The sequence below is a fragment of the Diabrotica virgifera genome, chromosome 10 (assembly GCF_917563875.1).
Source record: "Diabrotica virgifera virgifera chromosome 10, PGI_DIABVI_V3a".
NCBI lineage: Eukaryota > Metazoa > Arthropoda > Insecta > Coleoptera > Chrysomelidae > Diabrotica > Diabrotica virgifera.
Genome location: NC_065452.1, coordinates 19,915,440 through 19,936,871, shown reverse-complemented (window position 1 = coordinate 19,936,871; position 21,432 = coordinate 19,915,440). Strand labels below are relative to the sequence as shown.

Below are 21,432 nucleotides of genomic sequence, written 5' to 3'. Positions count from 1 at the left end.
TTTTTTAGCTTTTTGAGTACTGTTTAGCTTTGTTATCTTTGCTATATTATCTTCTGTGCTTGGGCTTCCCATGGGAGATCTTTGACTAACTTTCCTAGCATTATTTTTGTTTTCCTGAGATCTACTTCGGCTATCATTAGACTAATTATTAATTATTAGACCCGTCCGTGGAGCAATCTGAAGTAGTATACAGACAGAGCGGTGGAATCTCAATCCCTAGGCGCTTCTGTAGTAGCTAAACGGGTCGCACGTGCGGTTGAAATTAATAACATTGCTCCCTCCTTAAGGGATGGTTCCTCCTGGAACCGTGACTCGAAATGGACGCTGGTTTCGGCAACTGGACTCCCTTTTACCACTCCCAGTTGTATAAAAATGGCAAGGTCTAGTCGTCATAGTAAGTGATTCGAGCTTGAACAAAAAAATATTTGTACTTAAATAAATACAGGGTGCGCTAAACCTCTGGTTTTCTTTGATTACGGCTAAACTATGAGATATACAAAAAAATGTTTATAACAAAACTAATGTGTATCAAAGAGGTCTATAATTTAAAATTATTTTCAATTATACAGGGTGAGTCAGAACGACGGTATGAACCAAAGTTGTATTTTTTTAAATGGAACACCTTATATATTAAATCATTTTTGAATATATTATTTAAAAATATGAAAAATTTGTATAAGCTCTTATGGGCCTAAAGTTAATAATTTTCGAAATATTTACATTTTCATTGAGAAAAATGATAATATTTATAGGGTTGTGGATTATGTTTCCAAGGAAATAAAAATTTAGGTGATAGGTCAAAGTTTTTAAAATATAGTGTTATTTTTAAATAATTTAATATTTTTTACTTTTAGCCATAAAATATACAGTGTGATCACTATTTGCAAATACAAAATTTTCTCATTTTTTTTTAATGGGACACCCTGTATATTAGTTTTGCGTTTTGTAGTAAATATTACAACCTTTCTTTTGGTATAAGGCTGTATGTACCTAGCATGTTTCGTTTTGTAGATATTTAAAAAAAACTATAGATTTTACGTTTTTGCGGATTTTTTATTTAAAAATTTTTTTGCAAAAAAATAATTATAATCTGGTTTTAGAAACATACACTAAAATATAAAATATGAAAATAAAAACGTAATTAAAGATTAAAATAAATCGTATGCTAGTACAATTCAATTGAATTTAATAACTTTAAATTATTTTACAAAAAATATTTTACCATAATAATGAATGCATAAATTAGTTACTAAATTAAATAAACAACCAAATTTTAAATCAACCGTAGTAATTCTTCTACCGCAGCAACTTTCCTGTACCAAATTAATTGTTAGTTATATTGTATTTACGAGTAAGATCAGTTAATAACTTTTTAATTTACCTACATCTTGAGAACGTATAAAGTATGCTTTGAAACAAATGAACGTTATGGAAGTATATTAAGAAGTAAATAGTATCTATGTACCTACTCGTGTCACAAAAGCTGGTAATAATTTCTAATGGTTTCGCCCAAAACAAATGTCATATCCAAAACTTTTTCGGTTAAAAAATTAAAATTTAAAATATAAAAAATTGTTAGAAAAATTTCAACTACAAAAGTATTACCATCTTTTGTGACACCAGTAAATACTATTTATAATAATGAATAATTTGGCTGATACATTTAACATTCAGCTATTTTAAAGCATACTTTATAATAATTTTTATATTCCCAAGATGTATGATGTATGTAAGTAAATTTAAAAGGTAAATTAAAAGTTTAACTAAATACAATTTAACTAACAATTAATTTGGTACAGGAAAGTTGCTGTAGTAGAAAAATTACTACGGTTGATTTAAAATTTGGTTGTTTATTTAATTTAGTAACTAATTTATGCATTCATTAAAATGGTAAAATATTTTTTGTAAAATAATTTAAAGTTATTAAATTCAATTGAATTGACTAGCAATTGTATTTATTTTAATCTTTAATTACGTTTTTATTTTCATATTTTATATTTTAGTGTATGTTTCTAAAACCAGATTATAATTATTTTTTTTGCAAAAAAATTTTTAAATAAAAAATCCGCAAAAACGTAAAATCTATAGTTTTTTTTAAAATATCTACAAAACGAAACATGCTAGGTACATACAACCTTATACCAAAAGAAAGGTTGTAATATTTACTACAAAATGCAAAACTAATATATAGGGTGTCCCATTTAAAAAAAATGAGAAAATTTTGTATTTGCAAATAGTGATCACACTGTATATTTTATGGCTAAAAGTAAAAAATATTAAATTATTTAAAAATAACACTATATTTTAAAAATTTTGACCTATCACTTAAATTTTTATTTCTTTGGAAACATAATCCACAACCCTATAAATATTACCATTTTTTTCAATAAAAATGTAAATATTTCAAAAATTATTAACTTTAGGCCTATAAGACCTTATACAAATTTTTCATATTTTTAAATAATATATTCGAAAATGATTTAATATACAGGGTGTTCCATTTAAAAAAATACAACTTTAGTTCATACCGTCGTTCTGACTCACCCTGTATAATCAGAAATAATTTTAGAATATAGACCTCTTTGATAAACATTAGTTTTGTTATAAACATTTTTTTTGTATATCTCATAGTTTAGCCGTAATCAAAGAAGACCAGAGGTTTGGCGCACCCTGTATTTTTAGCTGGTGGAACGAAACTCAACAGACTTAAGTTCATCATCACGTAGCGCTCCAACCCTGGGTGGGTCCTGGTTGACTGTACAACTTTCTTCCAATTTGTTCGGTCTTCCATCAATCTAGGGTCAAATGGGATGTTCATTTTTCGGAGATCTGCTTGGATGTTATCTCTCCATCGCATTCTGGGACGTCCGAGTGGTCTTTTGCCTGTAGGAATCTCCTCCAATACCAGTGTTACAAGTATCTCGTTATGAAGTCTGTGCACGTAGCCTTCCCATTTTAGTCGATGTGATTTAATTTCTTGGACAATATCGGTGTCGTAGAGTGCTTTTAATTCGATTTTAATTCTGATCCTATAGTGGTTTGTGTTAGTGTCGTGGTGAGGTCCGAAAATTTTTCTAAGTATTTTTCGTTCAAAACGTCTGAGCTTTTCTTCGTTTGCTTTGGTCGTGGTCCACGTTTCGTATCCATATGTTAGTACAGGTCTGATCACGGGCGCCCATATAAAAATTTTTAGGGGGGGCAGACGTGAAGACGTTGCACATTATATTTTGTATACTTTGGATAACCATATATAATATAGTTTAAAGCACCCGAAAAGCTAGGCCCAAAAAGGGGGGTGCCCCCCCTGCCCATGGGTCTGCTGATGGATTTATAGGCTTTCATCTTTGAACTTCTTGTAAGATTTTTTGATTTTATAAACTTATCCAGTGCGAATAGACAGCGATTTGCCGATTGGATTATATGTCTTTTATTTCTTCAGTAACATCGTTGTCAGCTGTGATTACGGCCCCCAGATACTTATAACGTTGTACTCTTTCGAAATTGAAGGTGTTGACCTTCACATTTTGTCCTATCCCATCTCTTCGTGTCGTTCTATTTATACACATATATTTCGTCTTCTGGTCATTAATCTTCAGCCCTACTTCACTTGTTGCTCCTTCCACCTTGTTGAAAATGTCTTTGATGGATAGGAAGGAGTCTCCAACGAGATCGATGTCATCTACGTATACTAGTAATAGCTTGGGACCTTGAACCGATAGTAATTCTGTTTTTATTTCGGCCGACCTCACGGCTTTCTCTAATACATACAAGGTTAAAAAGTAGTCGAAATAACGCATCACCCTGATTGACTGTTTGAGTCCACTGTTTGATTTCAAAGCTGCCAGACAGTATATTATTTGCACGTACTTTGGATATTCCACCCTCCATACAAATGTTGGTCATCCGAATGAGTTTCTTTGGTATGAGAACTCCGCCATGGCATTCCATACTTGGCTTCTTTCTACGCTATCATATGCCTGTCGAAAGGCTATGAAGAGATTGTGTATGGGTCTGTTATACTCCCATCCCTTTTCTAGCAGTTATCTCAGCGTGAATAGTTGATTTGTTGTTGATCTGTCTGCCCTAAAACAGGCTTGACATTCTCCTAGGACATTTTCAGTGTAAGGGGTTAGTCTACTGAGAATGACGGTTGAGAGGATTTTATATGCCGCGTTTAGGACTGAAATTCCTCTGTAATTCGCGCATTTTGTTTTGTCCCCTTTTTTGTGGATGAGCACTATGATGTTTACTTCCATCTTGCTGGTATCCTTTCTTCTAACCATATTTTTGTGTTATTAACTGGTGGATCTGGCGATGTAGTGCGTCTCCCCATATTTGAGAAATTCTGCTGTATCTCGTCCGCACACGGCGCTTTGTGATTTTACTGCTTATTTAAGGCCTTTTGGGTTTCTTCAAAAGAGGGATTTTTGACGGACATGTCTGCTGTGATATCGATGTCTTCTTTGTGCTGTTCTTCCTGTATTATTTAAGTTAATACAGGACAAATAATTTTCACTTAGATCACGTTGGTGGAACTGGGCGTAAGTGTCCCTTCTTTTTCAATTAACGTATGTTACTTTCCCTAAGAAACACCCGTCGTTGTTCAAACAAAGCAAGAGCGGATCCAGGGAGGGGGCTATGGGGGCCATGGCCCCCTCCGAGAATTTAAAAAAATAGAAATTTAACCGAGAATTTAAAAAAATAGAAATTTAAATATTTGCAGTTCGAATGTTTTTAGTTTCAAACACATATATATGTAAAAAAAAACGGGGAATAAATATGTCTTCTGAACTAGAATTCAACAAAAGTTGTAACGGAAGCTTCAAGAATGACATAGGATGTTTTGTAAATCAAAATGTTGACAATTTTACAAAGTGCCAAGTGTTAGATCGATCTTGGCAGCCATCAAAATCGTATGAATTTGCATATTCTGTACACAAAAAAATAAAAATAAATGAAGAGTTATACTTTTGGGCCACCAACATTTAGAATCAAGTTGGTTGGTACTTTCGCACATTCAAAAAGGATTGCTTTGCAAGTATTGCGTTTTATTTTTCTAATGAAAAATATAGTCACAATAAAGGGATGACAGCCCAAAGCCTTGTCACAATACCTTTAACACTTTTGCCAAACTCATGGGCAAAGACGGAGCTAACAAAACTCATGAAAAAAATCATACCACAAGGAGTGCGTTCAGGTTAGGCTGGATTTTTTACAAATTTACCTCAACCCGCAAAAGTCAGTCATTAACCAGATAGACTCTCACAGGTCTACACAGATATTACTACTAGAAAATAGAGAAAGACTATGACCAATAGTAGAGTCTATAGTGTTCTTAGGTCGACAAAATATCCCTCTAAGAGGCCATCGTGATGATGGTCTCCTGCTTCTGGACGAAGATGCTTGACCTAGCAATGAGGGGAATTGTCAAGATTTAAAATCGCCTCAGGAGATAAGACTCCCAAACAACACCTATCCACAACATCTTCCCGAGCAACAAACATTAGTAGCACCAGTCAAAATCAATTGATAACATGTTGTGGTGAAGAAATAATTGAACGAATAATGAATTAGAGTCAAAGTGCAAACTATTACTCTGCCATATTTAATGAAACGACCGACTTATCCCACGTGAAACAGCTTTCTCTAGATTTGAGATACATACGCAATAACAACATTCACGAAGAGTTTGTCATTCACGCTTATGAGAACATAAAAATAATTAGTGAAAATCAAGAAAGAGGGAAACAATGCCTGACAGGAGAAGCATTGGCAAAATAGTATTAAACGTGTTGAAAGAACTGCCCTTGGATCCGAAGGAATGTGTATGAATCGGTACTGACTTTAATAACGATAAGTTTTGAATGTCTTTATGGCACTCAAAAGTGTGTGAAAAGTACCTTAAAACTCACCATTGTAACACTAATTTTTTAAAATTACTCCCAGACCCTGGTACCCCTCCCCAAAAAAGTTCATGGCCCCTCCCGAAAATCGGTCCTGGATCCGCCCTTGAAACAAAGGGTTGTTCTCTATTGCTATTTAAATGTAAAAAACCTATATAAATGACCCACCGGTACGTTTATGATTGTTTTTAAAGTTATTATCTGTATCTTTCACTACAAATTAATATCTTTGTTATTACTTTTAACATGCCACATGTTGTGTTAAATACCAATAAAAAATCTGCGACTGGCAGCTTTTACTTTTTATTTGATGATGGACATGCTACGCATATTTTATAGAAAGAATTAAAGTATGTACCACTTTGTAAACAGATATGTTAATTATATGTAGAATGTGTTACATCACAACACGAAAGCAGGCATATTATTCTTTTTTGGTTCATTTAATATAAGGGGTCTTTAGCATGTGTCAATTTCGAAAAAAAAGCATATTTATTTTGGAATTTATTGTGTGACTTTTATGGTATATAAGGTTCTACATTTTTTTTTTGGCTTAATAAATGCAATCTTTGTGCAAGGATGTAGTGAAGGCTTTCTGCTCGCCGGTCATCTCGACGCGCTGCTCACGATTAGCGTTACCAGCGATTATTAGCGATTTTCAGGGGTCCAGGGACGCGTACCGATTTGTACCTGATCGGGACACTAAATGTTCCGATTTTCACCCACTAAAACCAATTTCAAGAGGACTTGCAGTGAATGGACCGTGATAGTCGTGACGTCAAATCAATGTTGGCTACTCTGAAAAATACACGCTAACATGTACGCAAATAAAAAAGGTAGAATTAAACTTCACCATAAAGCCAGTGACGCCATTATTTCGCTTGCGCAGTGACTGTATATTTTGATACACGCTATTTTGATATGTTTGATAGAAAAATATTTGTTATTCAGATGTTTCAAACTTAATTGTAATAAATCAATGATATTCAGGTACTGAAAATAAATATTTAGTTGACATGACAAGTACAAAACACTGTTAAAATAATTTTTATACATAAGTTAATTATACCAGTTTATAAACCAATGCTCTTGTTTGTATTTTTATTTATACAGGGAGTTGTTTAACTTGTTTCGATTTTCATAGAAAATTGGTTATAACTTTGTAACTTTGTAAATACCTACCCTGTATAACATATTAAACCTTTATATTTTTCTGATGAGGAAGTTAAGAAGATTTCGAACATAAAATAAAATATAGGGTGTTCCATTTAAAAAACATAAGTTTGGTCTGCCACTATGTTCCTGCAACATTCTAACTAATTTTGTAATATGAAGCTCAAAGTTCGCTACAATTTTTGTTACTAACTTTTATGGTTATCTATTACTATAGTGGATCTACTGAGCTTTATCACACTAATCAATCGCCCTGTATATTTTATCTTGATACTTCTGCTAACCTTAATCACGAATTTTAAGTCTCTTATCTTTTTCATACTGTCTTAGAATGTGGTTAAACTCATTAAAAGAACTAAATAATTGTCCACACTCCATAGGTGATTTAAAAAAAAACACAAATAAAAAATAAGAAAACTCTTTACTAATCATATTAAAGTGTAAACACAACGCGATTAGACAAATTCTAACCACACTCTGACACTCGCGATACTTACCACAGCATACACGCGGCTCAAATTAGCGTGTACAAAAAAACCCAGTCAGAGTGCACGCTAAATAGTAACGTCACTGACTTGATGACGTTTAAGCGTGTACCCATGATACTATAAATAACATTTATTTATGTTATTTATAGTATCATGCGTGTACCTAACTTTTTTTAATTGCGTACACGTTAGCGTATACCTAGACACAACGTGTTTGGTAACCTTTTTGACATTTTGACGCCACACTATCACGGTCCATTTTATAACTACATATATGTTGCACTCCTAAAAGCGGCAAAATCGAATGAAAAATATAATTTTAATAAAAAATAAATAATTTTCTTTAATCTACGGTAATTTTCAGGATCAACTCCGAAATGCATGAAAATTTGGACGGCTTGTGCCGTTGGTTGCTTTTACTCGGGGGGTGACAGTCACCCCTAGTTGGGGGTGAAAAACCGCGCGTTTAAAATAAGTCCGGAGATGGATAAATTGACTAATTCTAAGCAATTTTAGTTCTATAGAATTTTAACTTAGTTAATACTTTTCGAGTTATTTACGATTGAAAAAGTTTATTTTTCGACAAAAAAATCACGTTTTTATACGATTTTCACAAATAACTCAAAAAGTATTTGATCGAAAAAATATTCTTAGCAAAAATGTAGCATAATAAAAAAAAATGAGAAAAATTGTGAACTCGTAAAGTCTATAGACCCAACATAAGCAAAGTTGTAGCTCATGAAAAATACGTTCTTATTTGTCAAATTCCAAATCAAATATTTCAACGTGAAATAACCAAGAAATGAAGCACTTTTCGGGAAAAACCAATTAAAACTTTTTTAATAAAGATTTATTTTTATGTTTTAAAAAAGTTTCTAGCATCAAAACTAAGCGAGTTGTGCTCAAAATCAAGTTAACTCCTTTTTTTTTTTGGTAAAAAAATCGTGAAAATCTCCCCCTACTTAGCACCCCAAATGAAATTAATCGTTACCGCTTTACAAACAATTTACTTATGTATTTTTTACATGATTGAAAGGGCCTGAACGAGTCACTAATCACGAGTGCATGCAAAATATGAACAGCCATATTTTAACCAATTTTTGTCTTACAGAAAAACAAAATGAATCTATCAAATCTATCATATTTATAAAAGCAAAACCTACCTACTTTTTACTCCTTGAGATTTTTAGTATCCCTAATACTTTTTTAAGTTACTTTGAAAAAGAATGTGTGTGTACTTTGTACGCACGTAAGAAGTTATACTTCTATATGATTTCAACGAAATTAATATACTTTAAACAGTTTATTTATATTTTATTTAAATATTAATCTAATTTTAATACTTACTACTTCTTAAAAATTTCTATTAAAACAGTGCCAAAAATTAAAATAATAAAAGAATAAAACACACACAAACAAACACATTGAAAAATGCCTTAAATGATTTCTGAACAATGTAGGAAAAATTTTTAACTAAATACTTATTTTCTGAAAAAAAAATTATATAATAAATAAACTTACAATCATAAAATGTATAAAAAGAATAAAAAAATAAAAGTTTCCATTGTGGTTCGAACCCGCTTATCAGCGCAGTCATTATTGAAATTCATTCAGCTTAAACTTTTAGCCACGGAGACCATGTGTCATCATGTGGGAATATCAACTAACTAAACGGATTAAACTTTTGACGGTTCTGAATTTAACCAAATTATTTTGATTTTGAATTGAAATTATTTAGAATTGAAAGAAATATTAAAATACAACAAAACATAAAGTAAGAAAACAATATATGAGGTGAATATTGATAGAAATTTTGATGGTAATCAAATTATGTAAATCAAAGCATTACATACTATTTTGGTAGGTTCTTTTTAAATTTTTCAAATAGGTAGGTAGGTACCTATGACATTCTTTATTAGGATACTGAAACATTTACAATTATTACGTACCTGTCGCTTTTAAAAAGTCACTACAATATTATAAACTTGCTTTTTTCTCTGCCATCACAACAATAAAAACTAATATACACAACATTAATTTGTTTATCCAAAATCTCCATATTGAAAAATTATTGACAGATGATTTTAACACCCAATCAGATCCCTCATAACGTTTCATACCATACTGTCGGTGTGCGCATGCGCCCAGTAAAATGAAAAATTTACCCTCGTGCCTAAAGAAGTATAACTTCAAAAAGGGCATTTTTCAATATTTTAGGAAATTTTTTTTTACTATAAAACCAATTTTTTTTAAAACTAAGCACTTCAAACCGGTAAACTTTACAGGTCGTACTTACTTACAGATAAACACTTTAAAAAAATTTAACAGGTTTTGCCCGAAAATAGCTTAATTTTTTGGTTATTTCAAGTTGAAAAATATTCTATTTGGAATTTGACGAATAAAAACGTATTTTTGATGAGCTACTGGTTTTATAGACTTTCTGAACATACAATTTTTTTGCTTTTTTAAAAGCTATATTTTTGCTAAGAATATTTTTTTCGATAAAATTACTCGAAAAGTATCGACTTTTTTACTGGGCGGTCATTTACTGGGATATTGTTGTTTATTTGTCCCTATCTACAACCCTAAATTCCGATTTGTTTTTGCTTATGTACCGATTAAAAACAAATCGGACCTGGCAACACTACTCACGATTCATCTCACCAAGGTCGATGTTTAAGGGTAAAGTAAATATCCCCCACCCCTCTCCGTGGGAGGTCATGTTTGGCACCATTCGAATATTTGATAATAGGGAGCGTTCAAGTATTACGTAACGCGATTTTTGAAAGATTTTTAATCCCCCTACGTAACGCACTCTTATGGAAGTTTAACTATGTATTGCGTAACGCAATCTTTGAAGATTTTTGACCCCCACCCCAACCTGCGTTACGTAATACTTGAACGGTCCCATATTCGCTTTTTTTGTGAAACTTTGTGACTCCACGTTTCCTTACGCCGCACTCAAATCGTCAGATTTTTTAAATATACACTGGTCTGCATGTGCTTAACTTACTTTATCTTAATCTGACGAATTCGAGTTTTTCTAAGGATAGATTTTTTTCGGACCCCCCTTAACGAACTCCCCTGTATTAAGAGTCCATATATGATAGGGGTATATTTACAAGGTACAAGGTTTCTCCCCATGCGATTTTCTGACACGCTCGAGTAACTGCAAAAATCCCCGCTTGGGCTCCCCTACCATAATACTTATTAAATATTTATATAAATAATATGCATTAATCAATAAAATTTAAATATCTCTTACGAAATAATAAACGTTTTTATGGAAAAATTTAATTGTTCATAAGGAAATAGATTTCTGTATACCATAAAAATGACAAAAATTTTTATTAAAAAAATTCCTTTTTAAAAGGTATATTAATGAATACATAAATATACCTTTTATAAAGAATTTTTTTAATAAATTATTTTTGTATAGGTATAGGTAGGTATTTATGAATACATAAATATACACTTTATAAAGGAATGTTTTAATAAAAAAATTTTTAACTAATTGATTTTTCCGGGATTTTCCGGGAGGTAAAAATATAAGCTTCTGCGTGTCATAGAAACCGAAATATTGCAATTTTCTAGGACGTTCCAATTTGTTCCATTCAAGTTCCATTCTAAAATAAACTGAGTTAACTGGTTACCTTTTTACTCCTCTCGTTATAAATAATGTCGTCTATAAAATGGATCATGAGATCTTCTTTTATAATCTGTTCAATTTTCAGCTGTTAACGTTTAAACAATGGAAATATGATTTTAAGAAAAGCAATTGCAATTTTGGTTCCTATTGATGATTAGGTTATTTTTTTAAGAGTGTTCTTTACCATCTTTACAAGCGCGCGACATAAAAAATATCAAATTTTATTATAAATCTTTATAAGCTAACGAGTCAGCCTTTTTCCAAACGGTTTTTTTAATAACAAATATCTCTTTTTTATAATAACTCAAATATCTTTTTAATAATTTTAATAACCTCTAGGATAGTAACTGTTAGGGATGGCAACGATGTATCGATAAATTAAATATATCGATATTTGGGATTCAATGTATCGCCCACACAGGATTAATATACCATATTGGCAAATTTAAAATTATAATAAAATCTTATAATATAGATCATATCCTTACTTTTTTGAGACGCTTAGTAGGAGTAGGTATTATACTATAATAGGTACTAAGGAATAATATTCTACACTAAAGAAATATCATAATCAAGATTTTCGACCAGTATTATTTAATTTGAATCTCGTATACCTACCCTTAACTTTTTTATTCTGTGGCTTAGCTTGTTTTCCAAGTTTCAGGTAGTACCACCATATAATATTTTTTAACTTTTAACAATGTTTTTCAAGAGGGCACGCTATGTAAACCCTAATAAAACGATTTCAAATTTAACATTTGTCACGTTCACGTAGTACGTTTTATAATAATTGTATTGTATTTACTAAAACCCTAAAACTCAAGATGTCAATATTACTGGTGTTGGAATCCAACATTTCGTTTTTACCATCTATCATCGAGAATTCGTTCAAGTCGGTATTTACCTATTATCGAATTTGTGTGTAATAGTTAATAATAATAAAACGAGAAACAATAATGACAATTATGTAGTTTATTTTAGTAATTCTTTTATTTTATTTAATTATATAAGAAGATATCGATAAATCGCATAATATATCGATATATTTTCTCTGATATGTTTATATCGTATATCGATATTCCTTCATTCGATGTATCATATAATACGATATATCGATGTGTAATTTTTTTTGCCAACCCTAGTCACTGTGTGGACAAACAAATACAGTTATTTAAATAATCAGATGAGTTAAATGAATGTCCGCAACGAATCAAGTAATCTGTTAACCTAGGTACTTAGTACCAAATAGGCGACGCCACGACGCTAGGAAAATGTTATAACACTGCATCGCAGATTACCCATATAAAAAAACTGTCATTTTGTACTCTAATAAATACAGAGTATGGTATAAAATAAAAATTTCAATCAATTTTGGGAGTCTTGGTATGCTTACCTTGTTTATTAATACTGTGACAGATAATAATTTTTTCTGAGTTTCTAGAAAAGCAGTCTTGTAGTATTCGATCATTATTTTTACTATATCCCAATGTCGATATAAAAAATTGTTTGCAAACTTGTACTTTTCCCCAGAACTACACTTACCTAAACTGTGCCCACTTCTAGGTAAAAACAAAATTATAATAAGCAAATTTACTAGGTAGAATGAAACACTGTTGCTTTGATTTAAATCAAATGAAAACAAACATTGCATTTTTAGGCGCGCATTCATAAGCCGGTGAATTACTTGTCTTAAAAGTGAATTTTGAGAACATATCACTTACTAGCTAATAATAGTAGATACCACGTTTAAGACTATTACTGCGCTGTTTTATTGTACATACCACAATTTTTTTAACAACGTATTTTTATAAGCTTTTACAACTTTTAAGTTAAGAAAAATGATGTAGAATGTAAAGGTTTATATGTATAACATCATAACTCCATTTGGCACAAAGTTGGAGATACCACTTTTAAGCTAAGCACGGCAGTATGTATGTACTCGATGGGATTCATACTAATACTGATCATGTTCTGCATGAAATGTCTCATTGTCTCATAAATGTCAACTTTGGAGTACACGTCCTTCGTCGACTGTCACGTCATTCACGTCAAATGTCACGTCCTGCGTCGAATGACACTTCAACGTCACGTCCTGCGTCGAATGTCACGTCATTCACTGCCGCCATCTTTGTTTTTCGTCTTATCGTACTCGTTACCCCCTCCCCTATCTAACGAGACCTCGTACGTCACGATTCGCTATGCCGTTTAGGTACTACAAGCTTCATGTCCTTTTGGCAATGCGCCGCCATGTTTTTTCTGTATCTACGTATTCGTTGGGTCCTTCTCTTTCCAACGGGTCATCGTACGTCACGATTCGCTATGCCGTTCAGGCACTATGTGCTTGACGTTACCACGATGAGACTGAACCGGTATACCGATTCTGGACCACGAAGTGGCCTGGAGTCGGAGTTATTTATCTACTTATCTTTTTTTTATTTAGCTACATTTAATTTACAATCTGTTATCACTCGTAACAATAAGTAAATTTTATGACAATTATTAGAAGAAAAAAGACATGTAGGAATTCTCTCCAGTGAGAGGCTTCCTTTAACATATAATAAATTAACAAAGTTAATAATGTAGTGGTAAATGTTACCTAATTAATTTTATTTAAATCTGTTTATTAAGTCTGTAGGCTTAAAACGCTTTAGTCGACGCACTTCATCGTTGACATTAAACAGTTGTCGCACTAAGTCATTAGAGTGAGCACTAGTTTTGTTTCTGTATTTTTCACTGTACTTTGTGACTTCAGTTTTTATGGATTTAACTTGGAGGTCTTTTTCTATTATGTTGTTCGAAACATACCACGGAGCATTGGTTATAATTCGAAGAACTTTGTTCTGGAATCTTTGTATGATTTCTAGGTTTGAATTGCTCTAGCAGAACCCCATAATTGAATTCCATACGTCCATATTGGCTTCAGGACAGCTTTATATATTAAGATCTTATTTGTGAGATTTAATTGTGATTTCCTGCCAATAAGCCAGTAAAGTTGTCTTAGTTTGAGACCCAATTGTTTTCGTTTTGTAAATATCTACTTATCTCAGTCAATTATTTATGAATTTTGATAATTAACTCGAAAATTAAAGAATTTTTTAATATCTACTTTTCACTTTTATTTGAACGATTTTTTTCTTAAAGGTATAAGAAACGCTTTATAGGTAAAAAATGATTTTTTCACATTTTAAGATTGTTTAAAAAAACAAAGAAAAATCAGCTTCAAGGATTTTTGTCATCATCTATCCCGATATACCTTAACACGACGCGAACATGAAGTCAAATTTAAAAGAGCTATAATGAGGAGCATAATATAATTTTACTTCAATTAAGTAAAATTGAGATTAAATAGGAAACCATTATACTAATTGTTTCGTGCTTAACGTACTACTTTGTGAATCTAAATTATTTAATTATAATTGATTCGATGTGACTGACTCTCCATTATATAGTCCACAGTCTGTACTCGACTTTTTTAACCTGTGGCACATTTGTGTTACGTAACTGGGACAATGTTACGAGGGCGGGTCATTAAGTCTGAGTCTTTTTAATTTTGTAGCTTATAAACAGGTAGATTTTTATTCCATATCTCTAACCCATTCTCTTAACCATATACACATCTGTCATTTGTCAAGCCTTCCCTTCAGTACCACAAACCGTTGTGGAACAAGACCATGTGGAAGAAGACCAAATGCTAGAGGAATGTTGCACTGGAATCATATCGATACATTTTTGGCATAGTAAATTAAGTCACCAAAAACGATTTTGTAGAAAAAGCATGTTTTTTCTTTTGCGGGTATGATTAAAACAATTCTGGACATACGTTTTTAAAAATTAAAAAAAAACGCTCAAAGTAATTCTAGGCTTACTACACTTTGGCAGTAGGTACCTTCTAAATAATAATACCGTAAATGTCACTTACGTTACTTTGTCAAAAATGTATCGATATGTCCACTGCACAAAAATAGAGGTTTTTGAATGCAAAAATTATAGGGGCATAACTCTCTTGAACACAATATACAAAATATTCTCAGTCCTATACAGCCGTTTAAGTAAGAAATTTTATTACGTTGGTTAACACATTGCGTGCCACGCTTTAATCGGGATAATAGTCTCAGGGGCCATTAATATCCACGGCAATGAGCGTAAGTCATACGTGTATATCAAAAATGAGCGACGTGGTCCCTGGCAAAATATCTGTGTATCTCATATATGAGCGACACGGCACGCATTGTGTTAATTCATGCAATGATAAAAATCTTAACACAACGTGGTTAGACCACTATAGAGTAAAATTATCACGACACTGATCGTACTAGTCCCGAGCCTAGTTGAACGGGTCTGATGGGCTACTGAATTCCTTTGCACCGTGTCATTTTACCGACAATTCACGGGAACTAACGCGACGCCCCACAGGGTTCATAAATATAGGGTTCGGTTCAGTGTGAGCTTAAGGATCATAAATCACAAATTTTGAGAGACATTTCGCTACTTCCACAGCCTCCTACATTTACAAGCCATGACGTAAAAAAGGCAACGTCGCAACACGTGATTTAGGTAGTCCTACGAAAGAGAATTGGTGGTCCATTTCATAACGGAATATTTTAAATAAAATGCATGAATCTCTTTTTAAAATTGCACAAATAAGAGAAATTTTAATTAAATTGAAATTTAAAAAGGAAAGTATGAAATAAATAAGTTAAACTTGTTAGTAGTAATATTTATTTTTCATACAAATGTTAGAAATGTATAGGAATAGTCAATATTTTTAATTTTTAAAATCTAATGTTTTAATAATTAATAATGTATAGTACCTAGCAGATTAAGAGAAAATATGGGTATGTACTCAGTATAAAAGCCATACGAACGCACACAGGGAGTCGTAATTTAAGCATTATGGATTACAATATTCTTTAAAGTATGTACTTACATATAAAAAAAAACACTTTTCAATAGATACTTTTTTAGCTCAGTGCACAACTTATATGTGTTTAATTTTATTATTATTACAGTAACAAACGGAGGGCTTACATTATAACTTACATTAACACTGTAATCACTATTGTCACTGAAAATTGTACAATTTTATGGACAAAGCTAACAAAAACGAAATAATATAAAAATATAAACCAACAGAAAAAACAACCTTAAATTAGTAAAATTAAAAAGAGTAGCCAGGATCAGGTCTTTCAGGAAAAATGTTTAGATGCTCGTGAATCCAACAAAAAGTTTCTAAAATATACATAGAGGAAAGCCTCAAAATTCCGCGATTTTTTAAGTAGGTCTTGTAATGAGTTGTATTTTGATATCAAATAGATAACGAATTGCTCTTTTTTGTAATTTAAAAGTACATAGTATCAAATTGTGCAGCTGTACCAGAACCCCAAAAATGATCCCCTATCTAAGATGATACTTAAACAATGATAAATACCTATGTCATTTTTGCAAATAATACATTTTTGTTCCTTTGAAACAGATCTTATTGCAAAGCAAGTTTCTTACTTAAAGAAAGCCTAGGGACTGAGGTTAGTTTCTTTCTAGGGAATCAGTATGCAAGGACCATTTACGATTACTGTCGATAAGAATACCTAGTAAATTTTACAAAGTTAACTATACTGATTTGAAACATTATATTGAGAGATTACAATGAGTCTAAACGCCACTTAAGTTGGACTTGACTAAAAAAGACTATTATTTTGTTAATGTTGATAATTTTCTTTTTTTGGATACAGTTTCAACAGTTCCTTTTATTTTTCTATTTTTACGTTTATCTGCTTTTTGCATGTTCACTATTATTTTCATTTTTAGTAAAATTATTTAAAATTATATTGGTTAAGATTTTTGAAGCAACAAGATAAATATATTTTGCGCTTTGTTCACAAATACATTTTTTTGTAAAGTTTACATAATACTGATCACTTTCAAGACTTGCCATAGCTAGTAATGCCAGCAATGTTTTATTATCTATCTGTTTAATAAAGTTTATATTATGTGAAAGTATAAAAATTTTATTTCATCCGTAGCTACACATAAGCCCCCCTTTGTAAATAATCAAAGTAATTGTCTCTAACAGTAGTACTCACACTCTGTACAACGAAGTTTTTACATGCAGCACATATTATATGCTTATTTTTATAAATGTTATGCGCTACATAACCACATACATATGTTTGGGTTGACTCATCCAATTTATAATTTTGTAAATAATTTGAATCAAAAATATGAAGGAATTGTGATATGTCAACATTGGTATCATTTAATATGTCCTCATTAGATGGATTTTTGTTACAAGATTTTAAGTCTGCCATATTCTAAAATGTTGTGAATTTTAATTTTTTTTTTCATATTCTAGAATTTGGGTATATGATGCACTATAATTACACCCCGATAAGTATCTATATTGACCAAACCTTTTTTCAATGACGTCTGTTTGAAATTTCCCTAATAATATATACTTAATATTAAGTAATATAAACACTTAATATTAAGTACAAAAATATAATTTTCAAATAGCTGCCACGACATGGCACATATTTACAATGCACTGCAATCAGCAGAATCAGCTTTCCACATTCGAATAGGACTACCATTTGACGTTGCCAAATTTCTACTTCATGGCTTGTAAAAATGTAGGAGGCTGTGCTACTTCACGTTGCGTCGATTCTTGTCTTCTATTTCTTTTGTTTGATTCTTTTCTATTTCGCAAAGCGTGTCTTAACACGCTCCGTTGCAATCCTTTTATAGACACGTATTTCGCTGGAGAATTCAGGCGGCCACACATACCTTGCTCGAACTAGTCAATCGAACAGATACAACAAGTAGTTTGAACTTGAATTTAGGCACTTCGTGAATTCAAAAATAATATTTTTTACTTGAATTTTTGAACATTGCAAATCGTAAATTTTCGTTTATATTTTCAGTTTTAAATTCTTTATTACTCGAAAACGATCACTTTAGAGAAAAATTACAGTTTTTTGTTCAGAATAATCCAAAAAACTTAAAAAATCTGTTCGGGCCGAAAAAAATGATTTCTTTCTGACTTCAGCTTTAGGCCGTCCGTACATGGGTCGACGCTGCAAGTAGTCGACTCGATTCCAGTCGCGTAGATTTCTCCCCGCCACTCAAGTTCCTTCGTTCTCGTTGTGATATTGTGCTTGTGCTCCGTAGACGGGACGGGGCGTTCAGTATTGCAACGTCTTGTACGACTCTCGTCCCTTTCGATCGGTAGCGCACGAGAAAGTTCGAGTGAGACGCACGTTTCCAGTCATGGAGGTAGTTTATTTTATTTGTTTCCTTCGTTTTTTTGTTGTTTTTTGCGCTAAATTAAATTTTAGTTTTATTTAAAGATCGGTGCATGTTATGTTCGTTGATTGTAGTACTAGTAGCTTTGTGGAAATATATTGTTTGTAATATAAAATTCTGAAAGTATTGAACTTATGTTTCTAGGTAATATAAAATTTGTTGGTGAAGTAGAAAAGTACCCTCAATTGTATAATGTTCATTGTATACAAATTATACTAAAAATGTAACAATACCGTACTTTTCACAGATAAATAGTCGTTTTGGTTGATGTATAAAAAAATGCGTTCTTGTTAGTTGGAAGATGTGAGCAAACTGAATTGACTAGTGTGCGGAGAGCAATCGCTTGCGCCGCAGGGTTCGTACAAGACGAGCGAGACGCGCGAACGTCGAGACGTGTCTTCGATCGACCCATGTGCGGACGGCCTTATTCTGGCGTATCTGATGAAAATGATTATAAAAAAAAACTCGTGGGAATATTTTTCAAAATGCCTGAGCTTTACGTGTTGTCTACTAGACTTGCAGATAGGAACCTATTTTAAAAAACAATATTTAAACATTTTTTTTTTCAAAAATGAATAACTATTTTTAATTTCGTTGCAACACGAAACTACAGCCGCATCATTATTCCAGTTCAATCAGAGAGTGCAGCAAGCACCTCTACCGGTTTCGAAACTTGTTAGTCTCTCATCAGGAGGCACATATGCTGCTCTCTCTGACCCAACTAGGACAAACCCCGGCGTGAAGTCACGGATTGCAACGAACGAAATGGCAGGGATGCCCTAGCGGCAACTGCTAGCAAAAAACTAAGTTTTCAATCTAATAGCACATCAAACAACATCCAAAAATGTTATTCTACATTCTACCAGACTGAAAACAATGGGAACCTTCTCTGGTAACACCTCCGAGGCTTCTACAATTTGCAAGCCATAACGGATGCTGAGACTAAGGAAGAAGAGGAATTTTACAATTTATAATTCACGTCCCATCTGCTCAGCGCGGTAAAGTTCCAACGAGAGTGGTTCCCTTTGTACTACAATCAGAGTAAACATCTTCTTCTTCTTCTTCTTCTTCTTCTTGTAATAGGACTATGTCCTGTTTCTTCTGTTACAGTCTTTGCTGCGATCCAGAGCTCCAACTCTCGTACCATCGTTTTTTGGGTCTTCCTATGGGTCGCTTGGTGTTGGGCTTCTGTGTTTTCGCCCAATGCGCCATACGTTCAGGGTCCATCCGATCTACGTGGTCTCTCCACATGCGTCGTCGCGCTCTTGTCCATCTCACTACGTCTTGAACGCCTAGCTCTCTCAATGTGTCTTCGTTTCGTATTCTATCTCTGAGTGTGATACCTCTTATGGATCTTAGGGTTTTCATCTCTGTTATTCTGATTATTTGTTTGGTCTTTGTTGTCTCAGCTGCGTATGTGAGTACGGGTCTAACACATGTCTTATAAATGCGGACTTTGCTTTCGGTGCTCATATATTTATTCCGCCAGATTATATCTATCAGGAAACCAGATATTCTCGCTGCTTTCGTTGCCTGCTGTTTTGATTCTTGCCACAGATGCCTGTCGCTAGATATTTCCACACCTAAGTATCTGCAATCCATTACCTGTTCGATTATATGGTCGTCCACTACTAATTTACATCTAATTGGGTTCCTGGATATTACCATCGATTGGGTTTTCTCTTTGGATAGTGTCAGGTTATACTTTTCGGCGGTTATTTTGAATTTTTGTAGTAGGCGTTGTAAGTCATCTTCGTTTTCGGCTATTGAGATTGCATCATCTGCGTAGCAAAGTATTCTCATGGTTCGGTTACCCATTTTGTATCCCTGATTCATTATGTTAACACTACCTATAACTTCATCCATTATTAAATTAAATAGGCATGGACTGAGGCTGTCCCCTTGTCTAATGCCTGCATTGATTTTGATTTCTTCCGTGAGCCCGTGTGTGGTTTTAATTCGTGTTTTGTTGGATCTATTGAGCTCTTTGATTATGTTTCTATACCTCTGACCTATGTTTTTCTTTTCAAGGATAGTGAGCACGTCCTTTAATCGTACTCTGTCGAATGCTTGTTTCAGATCTACAAAGCATGTGAACATGGGCTTGTCAAATTCTATTGGTTTCTCAACTAATTGTCGCATTATGAAAATAGCGTCTATTGTAGATCTGTTTGGGCGAAAACCCTGTTGTTCTTCCGATACACCGTCTTTCTTATATATTTTTTGGGATAGAATTTTTGTCAATAGTTTTGATGTAGAATTGAGTAGTGTAATTCCTCGGTAGTTCGTAGGATCTGTCTTTGAGCCTTTCTTGTAGGTGGGTATTGTTATACTCTCTCTCTCCATTCCTCTGGTACTGTCATGTTGTTTACAATTTTTTGGAATAATGTTGTTATCTCTGCTATTATTTTTGTACCTCCGTATTTAATTAATTCATTTGGTATATTATCCGGACCTGGTGATTTTCTATTTTTTGATCTTTTGATTGCTTCGTTTACTTCTTCTTGGGTGATGTTGTCATTCTCTGTTTCTTCTTGCTGAATGTTTTGTAGGTCATTTCTTTGTACTTCATTATTATCGTCGTTATCGTCTTTGTATAGATTCTCGAAATGAGTTACCCATTCTTCTGGTTTTATTGCGTTAATTTGTAATTCTTCGGTAACCGGCTTCTTCCTGTTCCTCAACATGTTCCATACCTTCCTTTGACCTCCTCGTAAATCATGTTCCATGTCATTTGAGAATTTTTCCCAATATATTTGTTTTAGATCTTTGATTCTGTTAGTTGTTCTATTTCTTTCTGATTTATATCTTTGATACTCTTCTGGGGTCCTATTATTAATATATCTTACGTATGCAATTTTCTTCTCTTTTGCTAAATCTTTGACTTCCTGTGTGAACCATGGTTTTTGGTTTCTGCCGC

At 32.8% G+C, this 21,432-nt stretch overlaps 1 protein-coding gene across 3 annotated transcripts in view; it reads left to right on the top strand.

Moving 5' to 3' along the window:
• Window positions 1-21,432, top strand: part of LOC126878714 (SLIT-ROBO Rho GTPase-activating protein 1-like) — a 466,675-nt gene that overhangs the window by 307,138 nt on the left and 138,105 nt on the right. The window lies entirely within an intron of this gene.